Source organism: Zingiber officinale, chromosome 6B (assembly GCF_018446385.1).
Source record: "Zingiber officinale cultivar Zhangliang chromosome 6B, Zo_v1.1, whole genome shotgun sequence".
NCBI lineage: Eukaryota > Viridiplantae > Streptophyta > Magnoliopsida > Zingiberales > Zingiberaceae > Zingiber > Zingiber officinale.
The window spans coordinates 88,307,292-88,328,341 of NC_055996.1; the positions used below are offsets into that span (position 1 = coordinate 88,307,292).

At 37.1% G+C, this 21,050-nt stretch overlaps 2 long non-coding RNA genes across 7 annotated transcripts; both read left to right on the top strand.

Annotated features, from left to right (window-relative positions):
- The first annotated feature begins 5,999 nt into the window (after positions 1 to 5,999).
- On the top strand, positions 6,000 to 6,584 carry LOC121990716. The gene is made up of 4 exons (XR_006114675.1): positions 6,000 to 6,063; positions 6,159 to 6,190; positions 6,321 to 6,365; positions 6,534 to 6,584. It is a non-coding gene; the product is annotated as an uncharacterized LOC121990716 (long non-coding RNA).
- Positions 6,585 to 12,796: 6,212 nt separating this feature from the next.
- LOC121990400 lies at positions 12,797 to 15,103 on the top strand. Of its 6 annotated transcripts, none has more exons than XR_006114589.1 (6): positions 12,797 to 13,026; positions 13,983 to 14,089; positions 14,191 to 14,284; positions 14,479 to 14,570; positions 14,700 to 14,808; positions 14,987 to 15,103. It is a non-coding gene; the product is annotated as an uncharacterized LOC121990400 (long non-coding RNA). The 6 variants fall into 6 exon arrangements; XR_006114587.1 differs by having other exon boundaries at positions 12,798 to 13,026; positions 14,194 to 14,284; XR_006114586.1 differs by lacking the exon at positions 12,797 to 13,026 and adding an exon at positions 13,147 to 13,300 and having other exon boundaries at positions 14,194 to 14,284.
- Positions 15,104 to 21,050: the final 5,947 nt, after the last annotated feature.

Consider the following 21,050-nt stretch of genomic DNA (forward strand, 5'->3'; position numbering starts at 1 on the left):
CTAAAAGTCCTTATAAAAATTTAGAAATACTTTTAAAATATTCTAGAGATTTTTAGAAATTTTTAGAGTATTTTTATGCAATTTTTGGAGTTCGTTTGGTATTTTTACCAAGAGGAAGAAGTTTTAAAAAAAAGAAAAGGAATATGTTGAAGCCAGGATTTGAACCTGCAATCTGTGACTTCGAGCAAAACCAACACAACCAGCTGAGCTACACGATTTTTATTAAATTTATATGGAGCGAAATTTATATATGCAGTAGATGGAACGTTTAAAATAAATCGGAGAAAAAGGGGCGCGGCCAAGAATCGAAGCCCAAACCTATGGCTTCAAGCAAAGCACAACCGACCAACTGGTCTAGCGATCGTTGCTATTTAAATAGGCAACGACAAATATATAAGCTATAGTTGATAATAATAAAAAAAAACCCTTGTTATAAAGAGAGGATTTAGGTTTCCCGAAACCTAATTTCTTTCTCACCTCTTCTCCTCACGTGGCGTCGGCGATTCCTCTCGGGCAGAAACGAAGTCGCGGCTAGGGCTTCGTCTCCGGCGGCCGGCGAGCACTTTTCTCCAAGAGCTCTTCACACCGTTGAGATCCTCTCGTCGAGGAGAGGTTGTGGGCACGAGGAGGAGCCGAAGGTCGAGCTACCTGAAACCCTAGAGCCTTCCCTTTCGGTTGTAAGTCCAAGAACAGCGAGGTGAGTCGCTACTCACCTGCAGTAGGATAGTTTCGGATTTCTATTTCGTGTGTTTTCGATTTTTTCTGTGATATTGGTTTAGGGTTTGCCGCCGTGACCTTCAAGAAAGAATAGGATGGGTAAAATTCAAGCATGTGGGTTTAATATCTCAAGCTTTATAGTTTGAATTCGGATTTTGTTATACTAGGCAATGAGAAATCTTTTGTTTTGGTTCTTTGCCGTGGACTGAGCAGTAGCAACCTTCAATTCTTTTTGTTGCCTTGGCACATAGGATAGAGAACAATTGATGTCTTAGTTTTCAGTAGTTGAAAGCATTGTGGCATGTTTTAAAGGTTTCCGTTACTCTATATAAACATAAGCTGGGAATAAGTTTCCATAGGTTGTTTCATTTTCTTGAAACATTTCAGATCCTTGTTCTTTTCACCATGCTTCCTACGAAGGAATACCCTGCTCTGTTCGTGGGGAATTTTACAGTTTAAAGATCTGTTGCTCAATGAGGAATTTTGAGTTTTGAGTTAGTTAGAGGTTTAAGAGTAACATGCCTGTTTTGATTTCTTTCTTTTGATCTCAGTTTTAGCATCTCAGCTGTAGCATCACATTGTCATTGTAATATATATGTAATCAGCATTCCGAATTCTCAGTTTAGACCCCAGCATCTCAGTTTTTACATCTCAGTTGTAGTATCTCAGTTTTTGATATGCCTCATGAATTTCATATTAGCCTTGAGATCTTGTTGTTGGTTGCTTAGTAAGAATAGTTTTTTTTAGCATTGGCAGATTTCTTTTCCATTGCTAATAGAAGTGCAGTTTTCCTTTTCTAGCTTTACCTTAGTACGAATTCTCAGTATTTCCTGATGAAGCATGATATTCTGTTAATTCCATGCAGCAACGATTCCTTTATTTTCTAGATTCTATTGCATGCCTAGTAGTTGAATTTGTTTTACTATCACAGCATGCTTAAGTTGTTCTAGTTTCCTATTTGCTATTGGAATAACATGAGCAGTCCTATTTTTATAGCATGCAGATTTTAGATAAGCTTAGTATTTAGATTTTGATAGGCTTAATATGCAGATTTTTGTTAAGCTTTGTATGCAGATTTATGTTAAGCTTTGTATACAGATTTTTAGTGCGTAGGGTGTGTTCTAGTGCACACCAAGTGCTTGATAAAATGCTTAGCTCAATATAATGCTACAGTAGGCATTTTAATAGCTCAGTAAATGCAGTAGAAGCATTTAAAATAACTTATTTAGTCTTGCTTCAGCTTATAAGGGACTACGGTCCAATGGGTGGGCTCCCACAGTCGCCTCTAGGTTCAGATAACCTAGTAAAAGCAAGATAAGTTAATTAGTTTAAGATTCAGTATTTTACTTTTAGCAGTGGCACTGTACTGGACCAGATGTCCATTGGGTTGGGCTCTCACAGTCGTCCCTAGGTTTAGATAACCTAGTAAACCCTACTAGACTCGGAACTTGCAATCCCGGGTTTAGTTAGGGATGCGCGCACAGCAAGTACAGTTGCCGGGCCCATCAGCAGCATGATTACTATTTTGATCTATTATGTAAATAGTTTTCAAAACTTCACAAATTAGTTATGTGAATACAAGTTAGACTCAGTTTAGCATTAATTAGTTCAGCTTATGTATCAGTTCAGTTTCCTATTGATACACATGATAGTTCTATGATTAGCTATACATGTTAGTTTTTCAGTTAGTTGATTTCTTTGCTATTTATGAGCATGATTAGCTATACATGTTTAGTATTTCAGTTAGTATGATTCCTTTATTGATTTATGAGCATGATTAGCTATACATGTTTAGTATTTCAGTTAGCATGATTCCTTTGCTATTTATGAGCATGAGTAGCTATACATGTTAGCTTTTCAGTTAGTTGATTTCTTTGCTATTTATGAGCATGAGTAGCTTTACATGTTAGCATTCAGTTTTAGCATGTTTTATTTATATACATGCATATCGAGTTTTTGTGAGTAGGATAGCGCTCACTAAGCTTTTAGCTTATAGATACTATTTTCCTCCTACTGCAGATAAAGGAAAAGCTAAAGTATAAGGAAGAAGGCGACAAGGAGATGCTGTGACGGTGTGTGATGTGTGGACTATGGAGATCCTTTGGACTTAGCTAAAGAACTCACTTAGTTTAAGAATTTGTTTAGTTTAATTTCTTATTAAGTTGATAAGAAAATTTTGTAGTAAGAAGTTATGTTTCCGCTTTTCATTACCTGCATGTTTTGATTTATTAAACTGCGTGGTTGTGAAAATATATGTTCCAGCCGCCTGTGGCTGAGTATACTCTGTATGTATTTACGGATATGGTCACCGGTACAGGGGAGACTCTGCCGAAATTTTTCGGTAGAGATTCCTCGTGGTTTCGATCACACCAATTAAGTAGAGTTAGTAGTCAAGTAACGGTCATCCTTAGAGTGTAGTAGTAGTAAGAAGAGTGGTCGTTACATTAAGGTGGGTAGAAAGGTGGGTATAGGTGGGTATAATTCTCTATATACAAGAGGCTACGATAGGGATCAAGTGGAGGAATTGGTTTTGGTCTCCCGATGAAATTAAGCTTCCCGTGTTCGCCCCGAACACCCAACTTAATTTCATCAATAATAATTCATACCATTAAAGAATTATTATTGAACTACCGCACTAATCCCAAATTATATTTTAGGCTCCTTATTATGAGTGTGTTAGTCTCCCTGTGTTTAAGATGTCGGATGTCCACTAATTAATTGAGTTACTGACAACTCATTTTAATTAATATCTCAGTCCAAGAGTAGTACCACTCAACCTTATTGTCATGTCAGACTAAGTCCACCTGCAGGGTTTAACATGGCAATCCTTATGAGCTCCTCTTGGGGACATTATCAACCTAGATTACTAGGACATAGTTTCCTTCTATAATCAACAACACACACTATAAGTAATATCGTTTCCCAACTTATCGGGCCTATTGATTTATCGAGCTAAATCTCACCCTTTGATAAGTTAAAGAAATGAATACTAAATATATGTGCTTGTTATCATATTAGGATTAAGAGCACATACTTCCATAATAACTAAAGTATTGTTCTTTTATCAAGTTAGTACAAAAAGAACTTAGCTTAAATGGTCCTGCTCAGTACACTCAAAATGTACTAGTGTAATTTATCAGTCAAGATAAACTAACACCTAATTACACTATGACTATTCCATTGGTTTGTTCCTTTCCATCTTAGTCGTGAGCAACTGTTTATAATTTATAAAGAACTGATAATATAATCTTCTGTGAGTGACACCATTCACCATGTTATCTACAATATAAATTAATTGAACAACTACACTTAGCAAATAAATGTTGACATTTGACCAATATGATTCTTTTATTTCTAAATAAATGTTAACAAAACCTAGGCTTTTAGTATACATTCCAACAATCTCCCACTTATACTAAAAGACTATGTTGTCATTTCTGCTGCCATACATCTGATTCTCATCCCCTCCACATGCCGATCAAAAGCTTTCGCCTAAAGGGCCTTAGTGAAAGGATCTCTCAGGTTATCATCTGATGCAATCTAGGCGGCAACAATTTCTCCTCGTTATACGATGTCTCGTATTGGGTGGTACTTGTGCTCTATTATGTTTACTTGCCTTATGGACTTATAGTTTCTTCGAGTTTGCTACTGCACCACTATTATTACAATAAATTGTAATAATCTTTGGACAAACCAGAAATCATGTCCAAGTCCATCATGAAGTTTCTGAGCCATATAACTTCTATGGCTGCCTCAGAGGCTGCCACATACTCAGCTTCTATGGTGGAGTTCGGAAAAACATCTATGCTTAACACTCCTCCATAGTTATGGCTTCACCTCCTAAAGTAAACACAAAATCCCGAGGTCAATTTACTATTGTCCTTATCTATTTGGAAGTCAAAATCCGTATAACCCACAGGAATCAAATTATTTGCCTTATAAACTAGCATATAATCTCTAGTCGCTCTAAGGTACTTTAATATATGCTTTACGACAGTCTAGCATCTTGGTCTTGGATTACTTTGATATCTGCTAACCATGCCTACGGCAAAACAGATATCCTATCTCGTGCATAGCATACATTAGGCTTCTGATAGCCAAAGCATAAAGAACTGCCTTTATGTCTTCTATCTCCTTTGATGTCTTCGGAGACATCTCTTTAGATAAAGTTTACTCCATGTCTAAAAGGTAGAAAACCTTGCTTGGAGTCTTGCATGCTAAAACGAGCAAGGATTGCATTGATATATGAAGCTTGGGATAAGTAAAATATTCTTTTCTTGCGATCCCTTATTACTTTGATCCCAAGAATATATGCATTCTCCCAAGTCCTTCATATCGAATAGTTTGGACAACCATACCCTTACTTCCGACAACACTTTGATATTGTTTCCAACTACCAAAAATGTTATCTACGTATAGTACAAGAAATACCACAATGTTTCCATCACACTTCTTGTATACACAAGACTCATCCGGTTATTTAATAAATCCATAGGTCTCGACTACTTTATTAATCCAGATGTTCCAAGACCTTGAAGCTTTACTTCAGTCCATAGACTGATTGAGCTTGCACACAAGATGCTCTTTGCCCTTTGCAATGAACCCTTCTTGTAAAATATCGGAAAAATAGGGAATATTAATAAGGGATTTTTCCGGAATTTTTGGACATTTTTCGGGAATTTTTCGGAGCTCGTACGGACGAGTTGACGGGGATAAAAACGGGGCCCGGAAAAGCCTATTTAGGCTACCCCATTTAAGTGAGGAAAAGTTGATTTTTCCTTTTTAAATTCTTTTTCCTTTTCTCTCTCGCCGAACCCGTGCCGCGCCCCATCTTCCTCACACGCGATCACCGTGCCCTAACCGGCCGCACGGGCGGTTTCTCCTCCCCGAGTGCACAAAAACCCTCGACCTTCTTTCCCACTTAGCCGCCGGCGATGCTCCGAGCCACCCAGAGCATCTTCTTCTCTACCCGACGCTGCCGCCGGCTGAGTTCCATCTTCCCGCACGAAGCAGTGCAGCGACAGCCGCTTCTCCACCGCCGCACACCCTTTTCTTCCTCCTCTCCTCTGCCGACGCCGGCGACCCATTCTCTGCCCTAGTCGAGCACACCGCCGACTGCCCCTATGCCTGGTTTCACTGCCCGGTGTTTACTCCGATCGCTGGTGCCCTAGCCTCTGCCTCCCGATCCCTCTTCCCTGCAGCGACGCCAACTACTCACCCGTGCTCTAGCACAGAAGCCGAACTCTAGCGCCTAATGCCATCTTGCCGGCCGAGGTTTAGTTGTGCCCTAGCTCTGAGCATTTCTTTCTCCTCAGAGCATTGGTGATACGATATTGTGATAGAAAGGTGAGGGTTTAGATCGTGATCTAGTGTTCTGTTCTTGTTCTATAGCTACTGTGGATCATATCATTATATCTGTATCTTTTGGTTTTTTTTTTTAGATCCTTGATACAACAGATCGGCGATATTAGAGGTAAGTATTGTGTCTAGCTGTGAATTGGGGTTTGATTTCTGTTTGGGTGTTGTTGCTTGATCGCACTTCGACCCGGAATCACAGCGGATTGGCTCACTCTGTTCTAATAGCTGCTTACCTTGAATTACAGCAGCAAACAACCCTTCATTGGCAACAAGAATGGTTGTGAATTGAGGTAAGGTATTGGGTTTTGATCATTTTGTCGATGATTGATAGATAGGTTAATAACTAATGTTAACCTAGGTATATGTTTTGAATTAAAGAATGGATAAGATTATTAAATAGGTTTGGAGATTTTTTATTTAGCTATATAGCTAAATACATTATCTATTTGATATTACAGGACTTTGACGCGAGACGCGTATCTCGACGTCGTGTTTGAGTCAGATTGGACCTTTCTATTTTCGGAGGCGGGTACTTTTGACTTATGTCATTTGATATGCTTAGTAATTAAATTAACATGTTGTATTAATTGTGTTTCTTATCTGTTTCGGTTAATCACTACCCAAATCTTACCTGCTTGATTGATTGATTGGTTTTGCATCTCAGGTATATTTTACCTGTTTATACATGCTTATAGGGGTAGTGATATACCATGTTTCACCATGTTCAGGACCTAGGTTTTATACCTTCTGTATACCTTTGGATTGTTTTGGATTCGTTGACCTTTGATGCATTTTTATATATATATGGATTAGGTCAGGATATTCTTGTGGTTAGTGCCATGCACCATTTGCATGATTGCATGCTGTGCGATAGTCCGCTCCATTATTGTTGAGCACATCGCCAGTTACATGGATCTGCACACACCACCACTCATGGGTTAGTGGTCGATTCAGGCTGAGTGTGTTGCAGCAGGGACTCTGTTAGGCACCGTTGGTCCGCTCATGGGTAGTGTGACACAACATGTTATCCGGCAGGGATTCCTCCCCGTCTTTGAGTACCGGGAGTTGAGAGCATTGCGCTCCCCCATCTATGATTTGGGGTAGGAGGATAGGTGTACTCCGACAGCATCCCGTCCACTCGGTCACTCATCAGGAGTAGTGACGACAGAGTGCACGGTTGTCACAGCCCTACCCACTCGGCCTCACTTTTGTATGAGATGATCGACTGGCGTCAGGGGTGACCAGGACGCATCATTGGCATCATATGCATGATGCATTTATTGCTTGTGTTTGTGTTTGCTGCATTTATATGCTGCATATTGTTTGGATACCTATGCATACAGGATTTCCTTATCCCTCGGACTGTTTGACCTTATACTCAGGACCTGGTTAGTACAGTATTCTCCTGTTTATTTCAGATGCATTCTTATCTTTTTATCAGGAGACTGTACGCATGATTAGTGCTAGGTGTTGTTTCTTTACTTTGCATATCAACTGTACCTGCTGAGTGTTGGACTCACCCCGCCTCCATTGTTGATATTTTCAGGTTGATGCTATCAGGAGGGAGTTTCCAGTCGCTAGTCCTCACTGCACGTAGTGCTGGTCCTGCAGACCTTCAGGATATGTTTGGTTTTCTTTGGTTTCTTTCTGTTCTAGACTGTTTGAACTCGTTATGTTCTGGATTTATTTGCTTATGGACATGATATAAATTTTATTATATTGATGGATTTGGATTTGGTTTTTATTCTACTACATGCCTGCCTGGATGGCAGAAGAGGTGAGTTCGTCGGTTTTGAGCTTTACGAGTGTAGTTGAGTAGGGTGGTTTTTGAGTCAGAGTATTATTACTGCGTGGTTGTGTCAGCCAGAGGCTGAATATATATATAAACTGAGTGGTGATTGATTTTTATTATTGTTATGATTCCAGCCGCATGTGGCTGAGTATTTAGTGCTTGTAGAAAATTTTTGATTGTCCGCCGTACAGGGGAGATGCTGCCGAAATTTTCTCGGACAGGGTCTCCTTTGGGGGCGTGACACTTCTGGTTGCTTTATATGGATATTTTCTTCAAGACTTCCATTAAGGAAAGTTATCTTGGCATCCACTTGCCAAATCTTATAGTTCATATGAGTAACAATAGATAAAAGAATCCGGACAGACTTAAGCATGGCTACCGGTGAGAAAGTTTTCTTTTCCAACAAGCCTTGTTTTGAAAGTTTCCACCTTCCCATCTATATCTCTTTTCCTATTGTAGACCCAATGGCTTTTACACCATCTGGTGGCTCTACAAGCTCCCAGAATTTATTAGAACATATATATTCTAATTCTGTATTCATTTCTCAAAGATGTTGCATCTTTATCTTGGAGCACTTCGTTATATGTCCGGGAATTAAATTCATGTTCTCTAGGGATCAAGTCCAAAGACTTTTCCAAAACATGAATATTTCAGGTTGCCTAACAACCCTCCCACTACGACAAGGAACTTTCTGCAATTGTGTATCATCTGTGATACGTGTTGCAGTTTATTGTGATATTTCATCTTGTACAGTTGGTACTAGATTAGACGTGTCCTTTATTATTTCCTTAAGAACAAATTTACTTATGGGCTTATGGTTTATTACATAGTCCTCTTCTAAAAATCGGGCATTGATGCTAACAATGACCTTCTGATTTTTAGGACTATAAACCTCCTTTCATTTCTCTAGGATAACCTACAAACAAGTGAACTCCTATCCAACTTATCAGCGTCTCTCATGTGCTAGACCACCCAAATTCGAATATGCTTCAGACTAGGCTTACACCCATTCTGCAATTCTTTGGGAGTAGAGAGTTCTGACTTAGAAGGTGCTATGTTCACTTCTGTTTCCAGTGTATATCCTCAAAATGAATTTTGGTAATTCTAAATAACTCATTATTGATCTAACTATTTTCATAAGAGTCATATATCTTCGTTCTACTACACCATTCTGTTGGGGTGTACCAGGTGTAGTTAGTTGAGATTGAATCCTGACTTCTGATAAGTGACTCCTAAACTCTCCTAAGAGGTTCTTGCCACTATGATCTAACCGTAGTGTCTTGATATTTTTAGTTTGACGTTACTCCATATCAGCCTAGTACTTTTTGGACCGATCAAAGCACTTAGACTTGTGGCGCGTCAAGTAAATGTATCCTTATCTCGAATAGTCGTCTATAAAAGAAACGAAATATTCGAAACAACCTCTTGCCTGGATAGTCAAAGGTCTACACAAATCAGAATGAACCAATTTCAACATATCTTTGGCTCCATACCCCTTAGACTTAAAAGCTTCTTGGTTATTTTTCCTTCCAAGTAAGACTCGCAGGTTGGAAAGATTTCCACTACCAATGAACCCAAGAGTTCATTGGTTATTATCCTTTGAATCCTACTCAAGTTAATATAACCTAGCCTTAGATGCCAAAAATATGATTGGTTCATTTCCTAAGGTTGCTTTCTCTTATTAAAGTTAGAAGATGTGTTATTAATTTCCATTTATTGCATCGTGGGAGTTATTAGATTATAAATTGTCAACCAACATACCAGAATAGATAACTTCCCTATTTTTCTTGATAACAAGTTTGTTATCAAAATAGACAGAATATATATTCTTTGATAGTTTAGAAACCGAAATCAAGTTCTTTCTAAACTTGGTATGTAAAGACAATTTTCTCAAAATCCACTTTTTATTCCTATCAGAGGATAAACATCTCCCACTGCAACAGCTGCTACTTTTGCAGTAGTGCCCACGTAGACGGTGATTTCCCCTTCATATAGTTGTCGGGTTTCCTGGAACCCCTGCAATAAATTGTAGACATGATCAGTGGCTCCCGTATCTACACACCAGATACTGGTAGATAATACCACTAAACATGTATCAACTAATGAATAAAATACACCTATATTGTTCTTAGATCTAAGAGGACAGTCTACCTTAATGTCCAAGTCTTATTTTCAATCGTTATAATTGGGACTACTAAGTCTTTTCTATAGTATAACAACTAGGGGATTGACAAATATTTTAAATCCTAAGAATCACAAAAATATTTGATCAAAACCAACTCCTTAAAATCCCCGTGAATTTTGTATGCCACGATAGTGTGGACGTATACAAAATCAAAGAGGAGATTTTATCCATTAATTTTATTATCTCGTCAACCTTACTTTATGAAGAATAAAATTAATAGTTGATCTGTCTTTGATCAAATATTTGGTCAAAACTTTGAATTTAAAATAATATTGATTCCTCAAACAATATTATTTAAATTCACCAACACCTCAAACACCGGGAATTATGTATGCCACGATAGTGTGGACATATACAAATTCAAACATTTGTAAGAGGAGGGTTTTTACCCATTAATTATCTTGTCAATAAGTCTTTATGACAAATAAAATTATCTCAAGCACCGTGAATTTTGTATGCCACGATAGTGTGGACGTATACAAAACCAAACATTTGTAAGAGGAGTTTTTCTCATTAATTTTATTTTCTTGTCAACCTGACAAATAAAATTACCTTATACACCGTGAATTTTTGTATGCCACGATAGTGTGGACGTATACAAAATCTCAACATTTGTAAGAGGGTGTTTTAATTTTATTATCTTGTCAACCTATCTTTATGACAAATTAATAGTTGGTTTTCCTTTGGTCACACAAATAATAGCAGTGACTCCGATGGGGAGGATACTATTAAATGTGCTTAAGTGTATACCATTACTTGATACTTAGTCCATTAAATAAGATTATGCTCATTCCGATGGGGAAGATCACACGCTCCTAATTAATTTCCTATAACCATCCAAAAATGAAAGTTTGATCTAGTGATCTGCAAACAAGCTCATCCGATGTGGAGGAAGGCACTCAGAGCCAACGCGCAAGCTTGTTGCATCACTTACAAATCAGTAATGGAGACTGTGGAATTTATCTACTAATCTCTCTCCCACTTAGTTATTTAAGGTGAGGAATTTTAACCTATGCTAGCATATCATGCACACATACATCACAGTAAATAAAAGCAATAAATTTGGAAATTAATTTTCCAACTATTATGGCCTTTTCCATCACTGTCTTCAGTATGCTCCAACCCTAGCTGTTGCCATCTTTAGCCACCGCCATCGGGTCCAGTCATCGCATCTATCTTGCTTCTTATTCCGCTGCGCCTCTGGTCCTCCAATAGCACCACGCCTTGCAAGAATACGATCCGCGATAAATATAGAATTTTACATATAACGATCCTATATTCCACAAAAAAATGTACATGTAATCTAGATCGAAAAATAAAATTATAAAAACCTAGGGCTAATATAGCTCCTGCTATATTAGTTAAATTCAATCATGCACACACAAAATAATGTCCTTGACATGTCCAAGGGTCCAATCACACACAATATCTATATGTCATAATAATTGGAGCCTGCAACCACAAAGTTAGCACATCCTACTATTATTCTGCCTAAATTATGTATAACATGTGCATAATCAATTTGAAAACCAAACACACAGAGACAAACTCTAGCTCTGATACCAATTGTTGGTTGGTCCTAGGAGGATCGTACCGGTTCCACTATACAAAAATTTTATACAAGTGTCGAACCTTTTCCTAAACAACCTATTGTGTTCTTTAGAAGTTAAATTAGGAATCGCAAATGGAACTTAACATTATTGATTCCAAATTTAACTTATCTGTTCTTAATGGTTTAGACTTGGATCGTAAGCGGATCTTAACACTATTGATCCAAATCAACCTATCACTACAACAAAAATAGCTTTTCGCAGCTTGCTATTAACAGCGCACATTAAAAGCACGCCGTTAATAGTATTATTAACGACGTGCATATTGTTGCGCGTTGTTAATAGTATAAACTTAAAGAAGGAAAAAAATTATGTCCAGATATTAACGGCGCACATTAAAAGTATGTCGTTAATACTATAAATATTTAATAACAATAACGACATGCAAAAATAGGTACGCTGTGAATACTTTTTAAAATTATCAACGGCATGCAGCATGCTGCGATTAGTTTTAAAAAATAATAAAAAAATTATTATTATTTTCACGTTAAGTTAAAAAAAACCTAAACGTGAGACCTCTCTCTCACGCAAACTCCTCCGTCGCCGAAGCCCTCTCACGCGAAGCCCTCCACCGAAGTCCTCTCACGCGATGCCCTTCGCCGAAGCCTGATAATGAGTATTTTGGTGCATTATTTTGGCTCTTATTCTTGCAATTTTTATCTTCTCACATACTTAATTTGGTGTTTATATTATATTTTGTGAGTAGAAACTCATTTTGAACTTAATTATAAATTTCCTACAAATTATAGAATTTAATTTCATATTTTTATATGGTTTTGTAGGAAATCAAAAGAGCTATGGATTAGGGTCAAGCCGGACTGAATTTGACTTGATTTGGATGTCAAATGGGGTAGATCAAGCAGAACAGTGTGGACCGTAGATCAAGAGAGATCTTGCTCCTTCATTTTGATCTAAGCATCCTACCCTTGATTAGATCTAAATGCTATGGACCCTTGGATCTAAGAATAAAGGCAGCTTGATCCAAACCACTCATCTCTCCATCAGCTAAATCAGACGGCCAGATCTTCATCATCTCCCTTACAAAGATGGACGACCCAGATTAAATGAGGAGAAATTCCCCTCTTAAGCAAACACGCGCACAGTGCCCTTCTTCTCACCCTGTCGGCTCGCGTTTCTTCTTCCAGCAGCTAGGGCGCGACAACTCTCCTCACCAGTGCATCTTCTTCCTTCCTCACAACCGGCCGGCGGCTTCTTCATCTTCCCTTTCCTCGTCGCCGGCCGGACCTCCACAGCCCACTTCCTCTTCTAGATTTCCAGTGGCGACGGCATAGGCGAACACGGCAGGGAGCAGCAGGCGACCGCGGCGATTCTGACCAACTCCACCTCACCGGAGGGGTTCTCCGGTGAGATCCTTCACCTCCTGACATTCTTCCTTCACTCTTACCTTCTGGGGTTCAGTTGGCAGCAAGAAGAAGGCAGCACGGTAGGATCTCCATGACAGTCCGGTCAACTTCCATCTGAGGGGGTTCCTCGGTGGAAGATTCGCATCATCTTCATTGTCTAAGCAAGCAACAACCGGCAGTGAGCTTCTGTCCACCGACTTTGGGGGTTTCGAGCCGGGTCTTCATGTGACGACGAGGGTAGTAGTTGGAATCGGAAGCGGAAGTGTGAATTGTGGTTGGAAGTCTTAGTTTATTTTATGTTTACTGTTGATGTTTGTTAATTCTTATTAAATGTTTGTAGCAAACTTAGATCCTCATGTTTAGATTGTACACACTTTATCTACTTTGTTTCATGCATAAAATGTGTTCGATGAATGTTTCTTTAAGTCGTTAGGTTCAATTTGATGCGTTTTAACTTGTTTAATTTTTATTTTGTCTTGTTCTTTCAATTTTGTTAGGTTCTATTTTTGATTAAATGCAATTAGAATATGTTAGATTAGATTTCTTTAATGCTCTAGATTTTTAATTCAATGCTTACTTTATGTTGTCTTTAATTTCATTGCAATCTTAGTTTAAGTTAGAATAGGTTTCCTTATTTGCATCATCTTTCATTTACTAGGTTAGGTTCATTTAATGTTTTGCTATTTCATTTCTTAGTTTAACTCCATTAATGGTGATACTCCATTAATGGTGATATCGTAGCGTAGAGTGACAATGTGTTGTCACTTGTTTTCCAAAATCAGTTTAACTCCATTAATGGATATGTTATCTTATTTGAGAAAGTATGACTATTTATAATATTTAGAACTTGCTTTCCAAAATCAACTTTACTCTATTCCGATATCTCCATATCTCAATTTGCATGTTTGATTGTTTTGGAGATTTTTCGTCTTAATGAGTGATTCACCTTTGTTTAGAACCCTCCCAAGCTGGCTACTCCTCTATTTGATACTAAAATGCCAGAGGACCCTAAGATGGCATACACAGACCTAGATAATCTTCAAATGGTGTTTTGAACGAAGAGGTATTTACTTATATCCGCAAACATGTTATATATAAGCATTCCACTAGATTCATGTCTTTAATGTACTGTTGAATTGATAGCACTAATTCTTTTCCGCACAGTAGTGTTTGGTCTTGCATTGTTATGGTGTCTGAGTGTTGGCTTGGTCTCTGTTGGCTTGCTACATATCTAGAAAGCTCCATGATTTGTGCTAAGGTAGTTCTTCTCAACGAGCATATCTGAGATGGAACTTCCATGCTACTTGCTTTTCTGAGTTTGATTTGCTGCTACAAGATCGAAAAGATATTATGTAGTTGTTCCTTCTGGTCGAATAGTTTCACTTTCCCATCTTAGTTTCTTGTATGTTCTTTGTTAAATAATTATGTGGATTTAATTCTTATCGGTAACAGCTGAAGCGTATCCAATTTGGATTTTCCAGCTCAAAATATCAGTAGATTTGTTGTGGTAGTGCCTTAACAGGATTTGAGGCTTCTCCATTCAGGTAGGTTATGCTCGTTTGACTCACATTATGATAATTATTTTTAATTTTGTATAATTCAAGTAATAAGTAATGATATATGTATCTTTTGAATTGTGCGGTAATGATTTTGTATATATTTCTATATTTAAGGAAAAGACAAGTCCAGTAGATACAAAAATTACAAGATCACAAGTTTGGATTGAAGGTCACAACAAAAAAAAATGGGAAGCCTAGTACTCAAGCTGTTGGAGAGAAAATAGTAAGCATGCCCACTCATTTTAGATTTCTTTAGTATTTTATTCCACTGATCTTGTTTTTCATAAGAATTTATACTTAAGATATCTATTTATACAGCCTAAAATGTTTTTTCTATACCTCCTTGTACATGTGTTCAAGCTATTTTTTACTTGTGAGTTGGTACATGTGTTCAATTTCAGGTGGACCTAATTCGACCAAATGATGAAATGCAGTTTCTCGATGATGCAATAGAAAGTACGGTCGCATGGTTATCTATATTTATAGTATTGTGTGATTGATATATATTATACTAATTTGTTTGGATTGTAAGTTGAATTGTTGTTATGTAATTGCTAGTTTGTTAGATATTTCATATATTGTTTTAGATGTTTTGAGTTTTTGTGGTATAATGAAAAACTATGACTTTTATTAATTTTGTATGGATTTGATTTGCACTAAATTTGTTGTAAATTTTTAATTTATTATTTTCGTCAATTTTTTTTTTAATATAGTTAAGACCATCAACAGCATACGTTTGTGCGCTGCGGATAGTATTTTCTGTAGCGCGCAAAGCACGCCGTGGATACTATTATCCGCGGCGTGCTTTGCATGCTACGGAAAATACTATTATCCGCGGCATGCTTTGCGTGCTGCGGAAAATACTATCCACGATGTGCTTTACGCGCTACAGAAAATACTATCCGCAGCGCGCAAACGCACACCGCGGATAATTTATGACTTTCAACAGCTTTTAACTGTGCAGCGCGCAATGCACGCTGCGAAAAGTGAATTTGCACGCTGCGAAAAACCATTTTTGTTGTAGTGTATGTTATAAATTCAATTAAATATTAATTTCCAAAATTAGCTTATAGGACTGTATGGCGAGACACATGGCCTTCTTGGGTATGGGAGCATCCACCACTGCCTAGACAAAGCCTTTTAAGGAAAGCTAATATTTAATTTCCTTATATAACTCTAGGTTTAACCAAAAAGAACAATTGAATCACAAATTTGAAAAATAAAAGAAAAGAAATACAACTTCGAATATCTAATCCGAAAATCTAGAATCTAATGCCTCTTGTGTTTGAAATTCATACAAAAGAAAAACTAGTATGATGCGGAAAATAATTACTAGTTATACCTTCCTTTGTATGCAACGACCTCTTGATCTTCTACCGTATTCCTCTTCTTATCCCGGACGTTGTGTGGGCAACGATCTACCAAGATGAGAATCACCCAAGCCCTTCTCCTTCCTCCTTACAAGTTTCGGCCAAACCAAGAATCCTCTAAGGATGTAGAATTCCGGCCACCACCACCAAGCTCCAAGGGATGCAAGAAACAAAGCCTCCTTTCTTTCCTTCTTCTCCTAGCTAGAACCGGCCACCATCTAAAGCTCCAAGAGAAGGATGAAACCGACCACTAAAGAAGAAGAGAAGAGGAGAGGGAGAACCTCTAGCGCCGGCCACAATCAAGGAAGAAAAGAGAGGAAGAAATAGAATAGAGTTGTTACCCATGAAGGCACCTCTACCCTCTCTTTTATAATCTTTGGCCTTGGAAAATAAGGAAATTTAAATAAAAACTTTCTTAATTCTTTTGCCATGAAAAGGAAAATTTAATTAATTTAAAAATCAATTTTCTTTTCTTAAACAACATGGCCGGCCACCTATTAGCTCCAATCAAGGAAAGTTTAATTCACACAAGAATTTAAACTTCCTAATTTGTTTCCGGAAATTCATTAAAAAATTTCTCTAATAATTTTTCCATTCATAGTGGGTTATAAAAGGAAATTTTATAAATTAAAATCTTTCTTTTAAACATGTGGATGATTTCAAAAAAAATAAAAGTTTTCCACTAAAATTAAAATCTCCTTTCAATCTACAAATAAGGAAAGATATCAAATCTTCTCTTAATCTTTTGTAGAAACTTATAAAAGGAAATATTTAATTTTAAAACTCTCTTTTAAATCATGAACATGGTTACAAAAAAGGAAAGTTTTATCAAAATTAAAATCTTCCTTTCAATCTACAAATAAGGAAAGATATCAAATCTTTTCTTAATCTTTTGTAGAAAGCTATAAAAGGAAAGATTTAAATTTTAAACTCTCTTTTAAAACCATGATATCCACATAAGAAATAATTTTAAATAAAAATCTCTTTTTATTTTCTAGTGGCCGGCCACCTAAGCTTGGGACCCAAGCTTTGGCCGACCACCTAAAATTGGCTCCAACATTAGCTTTGGCCGGCCCTAGCTTGGGCTCCAAGCTAGCTTGGCCGGCCACCTTAAGGTGGGTAGAAAGGTGGGTATAATTCTCTATATACAAGAGGCTACGATAGGGACCGAGAGGAAGAATTGGTTTTGATCTCCCGATGAAATTAAGCTTCCCGTGTTCGCCCCGAACACCCAACTTAATTTCATCAATAATAATTCATACCACTAAAGAATTATTATTGAACTACCGCACTAATCCCAAATTACATTTTAGGCTCCTTCTTATTATGAGTGTGTTAGTCTCCCTGTGTTTAAAATGTCGGATGTTCACTAATTAATTGAGTTACTGACAACTCATTTTAATTAATATCTCAGTCCAAGAGTAGTACCACTCAACCTTATTGTCATGTCAGACTAAAATTTTGCTACTCGGAAAACCTAGAGGTTCCACTGTACAAAAATTTTGTACAAAGGTCTGAACCTTTTCCTAGCTACCATGTGTTCTTTTAAATTAAATTTTGGATCGCCTGCGGAACTTAACACGTTTGATCCAAAACTTAATCTATTTGTTCTTTTAGGTTTTGACTTGGATCTCCTGCGGAACTTAACACGTTTGATCTAAATCACCTAAGTTATTAATTCCATTAAATATTAATTTCCAAAATTGGTTCCCAGTACTGACGTGGCGAGGCACATGGCCTTCTTGGATATGGGAGCAACCACCACCGACTAGACAAAACCTTTTAAGGAAAGCTAATATTTAATTTCCTAAAATAACTTTAGGTCAACCGAAAAGAACAATCAAATCACAAGGAAAAGAAAAACAAAAGAACACTATATCGAAAACAAATTCGAAACACTAGAATCGTATGCCTATTGTATTTAGTATTATTTCCAAAAATAACTAGTATGATGCGGAAAGAAAAATTACTAGTTATACCATTTAGAAAGACCTCTTGATCTACTACCGTATTCCTCTTCTAACCTCGGACGTTGTGTGGGCAACAATCTTCCGAGATGAGAACCACCTAGGCACCTTCTTTCTTCTTCCTTCAAGTTTCAGCCAAGCACAAGAACTTCCAAAGGATGAAGAATTTTCCACCAACCAAGCTCCAAGGGATGCATGCTTTCTCTCCTTCTTCTCCTTCCTTGATCCGGCCACATCCTCCAAGCTCCAAGAGATGATAGACTTCGGCCACAACAAGAGGAGAGAAGAGAAAGAGAAAGGTCGGCCACCACACCAAGGAAAAGAGGGAGAAAAATAGAATAGAGTCATTCACCTTGAAGCCTCCTCTACCCCCTCTTTTATAATCCTTGGTCTTGGCAAATAAGGAAAATTTAATAAAAACTTCCTTAATTCTTTTGCCATTGAAAAGGAAAATTTATTTAATTAAAAACAATTTTTCTTTTCAATTTGTAATGGTCGGCCACCACATAAATTCTCCAAGCAAATAAAATTTTAAACAAAAATTAAACTTCCTTATTTGCTTCCGGAAATTTATAAAAAAATTTGTTTAATAATTTTTCCCTTCATGATTGGTTTATAAAAAGGAAATTTAATAAATTAAAATCTTTCTTTTAAACATGTCGATAAAAAGAAAGTTATCTCTATAAATTAAAATCTCTTTTAATCTACAAATAAGGAAAGATATCAAATCTTTTCTTAATCTTTTGTAGAAACTTATAAAAGAGAACATTTAATTTTAAACTCTCTTTTAAATCATGAACATGGTTAAAAAGGAAAGTTTTCTTAAAATTTAAAATCCTCCTTTAATCAACAAATAAGGAAAGATTTCAAATTTTAAACTCTCTTTTAAACATGTAGACGATTTACAAATAAGGAAAGTTTTTACCAAAAATTAAAACCATCCTTTTAAACTACAAATAAGGAAAGAGATTAATCTCTTCTCTTAATCTTTTGTAGAAAGCTATAAAAGGAAATTTTTAATTTTTAAACTTTCTTTTAAAATCATGATATCCACATAAGAAATAATTTTAATAAAAATCCTCTTTAATATTCTAGTGGCCGGCCACCTAAGCTTGGGACCCAAGCTTTGGCCGGCCACCTACATGGCTCATCCACTTGGTCTTGGCCGGCACTAGCTTGGGTTCCAAGCTAGCTTGGCCGGCCCCATTGGATGGGTAAGAAGGTGGGTATGCGGTGAGTATAAATCTCTATATACTAGAGGCTACGATAGGGACCGAGAGGAGGAATTGATTTTGGTCTCCCGATAAAATTAAGCATCCCGTGCTCGCCCCGAACACACAACTTAATTTTATCAATAATAATTCATTCCACTAGAGAACTATTATTGAACTACCGCACCAATCCCAAATTACATTTTGGGCTCCTTCTTATCATGAGTGTGTTAGTCTCCCTGTGTTTAAGATAACAAATGTCCACTAATTAAGTAAGTTACTGACAACTCACTTAATTAATATCTAGCTCCAAGAGTAGTACCACTCAACCTTATCGTCATGTCGGACTAAGTCCACCTGCAGGGTTTAACATGACAATCCTTATGAGCTCCTCTTGGGGATATTCTCAACCTAGATTACTAGGACACGGTTTCCTTCTATAATCAGCAACACACACTATAAGTGATATCATTTCCCAACTTATCGGGCTTATTGATTTATCGAACTAAATCTCACCCATTGATAAATTAAAGAAATAAATATCAAATATATATGCTTGTTATTATATTAGGATTAAGAGCACACACTTCCATAATAACTGAGGTCTTTGTTCCTTTATAAAGTCAGTATAAAAGAAACGACCTCTAATGGTCCTACTCAATACACTCTTAGTGTACTAGTGTAATTATATAGTTAAGATAAACTAACACCTAATTACACTACGACCTTCCAATGGTTTGTTCCTTTCCATCATGGTCGTGAGCTACTGTTTATAATTTATAAGGTACTGATAACATGATCTTCTGTGTGTGACACCACACACCATGTTATCTACAATATAAATTAATTGAACAACTATATTTATCACAAATGTAGACATTTGACCAATGTGATTTTTATTTCTAGATAAATGTTTTATACCTAAAGCTAGGCTTTTAGTATACATTCTAACAATCTCCCACTTATACTAAAAGACTAAGCTGCCATATCTGCTGCCATACATCTGATTCCCATGCCTTTCAAAATGCTCTTGCCTTAAGGACCTTAGGTTATCATCTGATGCAATCTAGGCGGCAACAACTTCTCCTCGTTATACAATTTCTCGTATTGGGTAGTACTTGCGCTCTATTGTGTTTACTTGCCTTATAGACTCATGGTTTCTTCGAGTTTGCTACTGCACCATTATTATTACAATAAATTGTAATAATCTTTGGACAAACTAGAAATCATATCTAAGTCTATCTTGAGGTTATTAAGTCATTCATCTTTTATGGCTACCTCAGAGGCTTGCCATATACTCAGCTTCTATGGTGGAGTCCAGAAAAACACCTATGCTTATCACTCTTCCATAGTTATGACTTTTCCTCCTAAAGTAAACACAAAACCCCGAGGTTGACTTACTATTGTCCCTATCCGATTGGAAATCAAAATCCGTGCAACCCACAGGGACCAAATTAACTGCCTTGTAAGCTAGCATATAATCTTATGTGCCTCTAAGGTACTTCAATATATGCTTTACTGCAGTCCAATGTCCTTGTCCAGAGTTACTTTGATATCTGCTAACTATGCCCTTGGCAAAACAGATTTATGATCTCGTGCATAGCATACATTAGGCTTCCGATAGCCGAAGCATAAAGATCTGCCTTCATTTCCTCTATCTCCTTTGATGTCTTCGAAGACATCTCTTTAGATAAAGCTACTCCAAGCCCAAAAGGTAAGAAACCTTTCTTTGGAGTTCTGCATGCTTAAAACGAGCAAGGATTTTTTTTTCGATATATGAAGCTTGGGATAATTAAAATATTCTTTTCTTGCGATCCCTTATTACTTTGATACCAAGAATATATTCATTCTCCCAAGTCCTTCATATCGAATTGCTTGGACAACCATACCCTTACTTCTGACAACATTTTGATATTG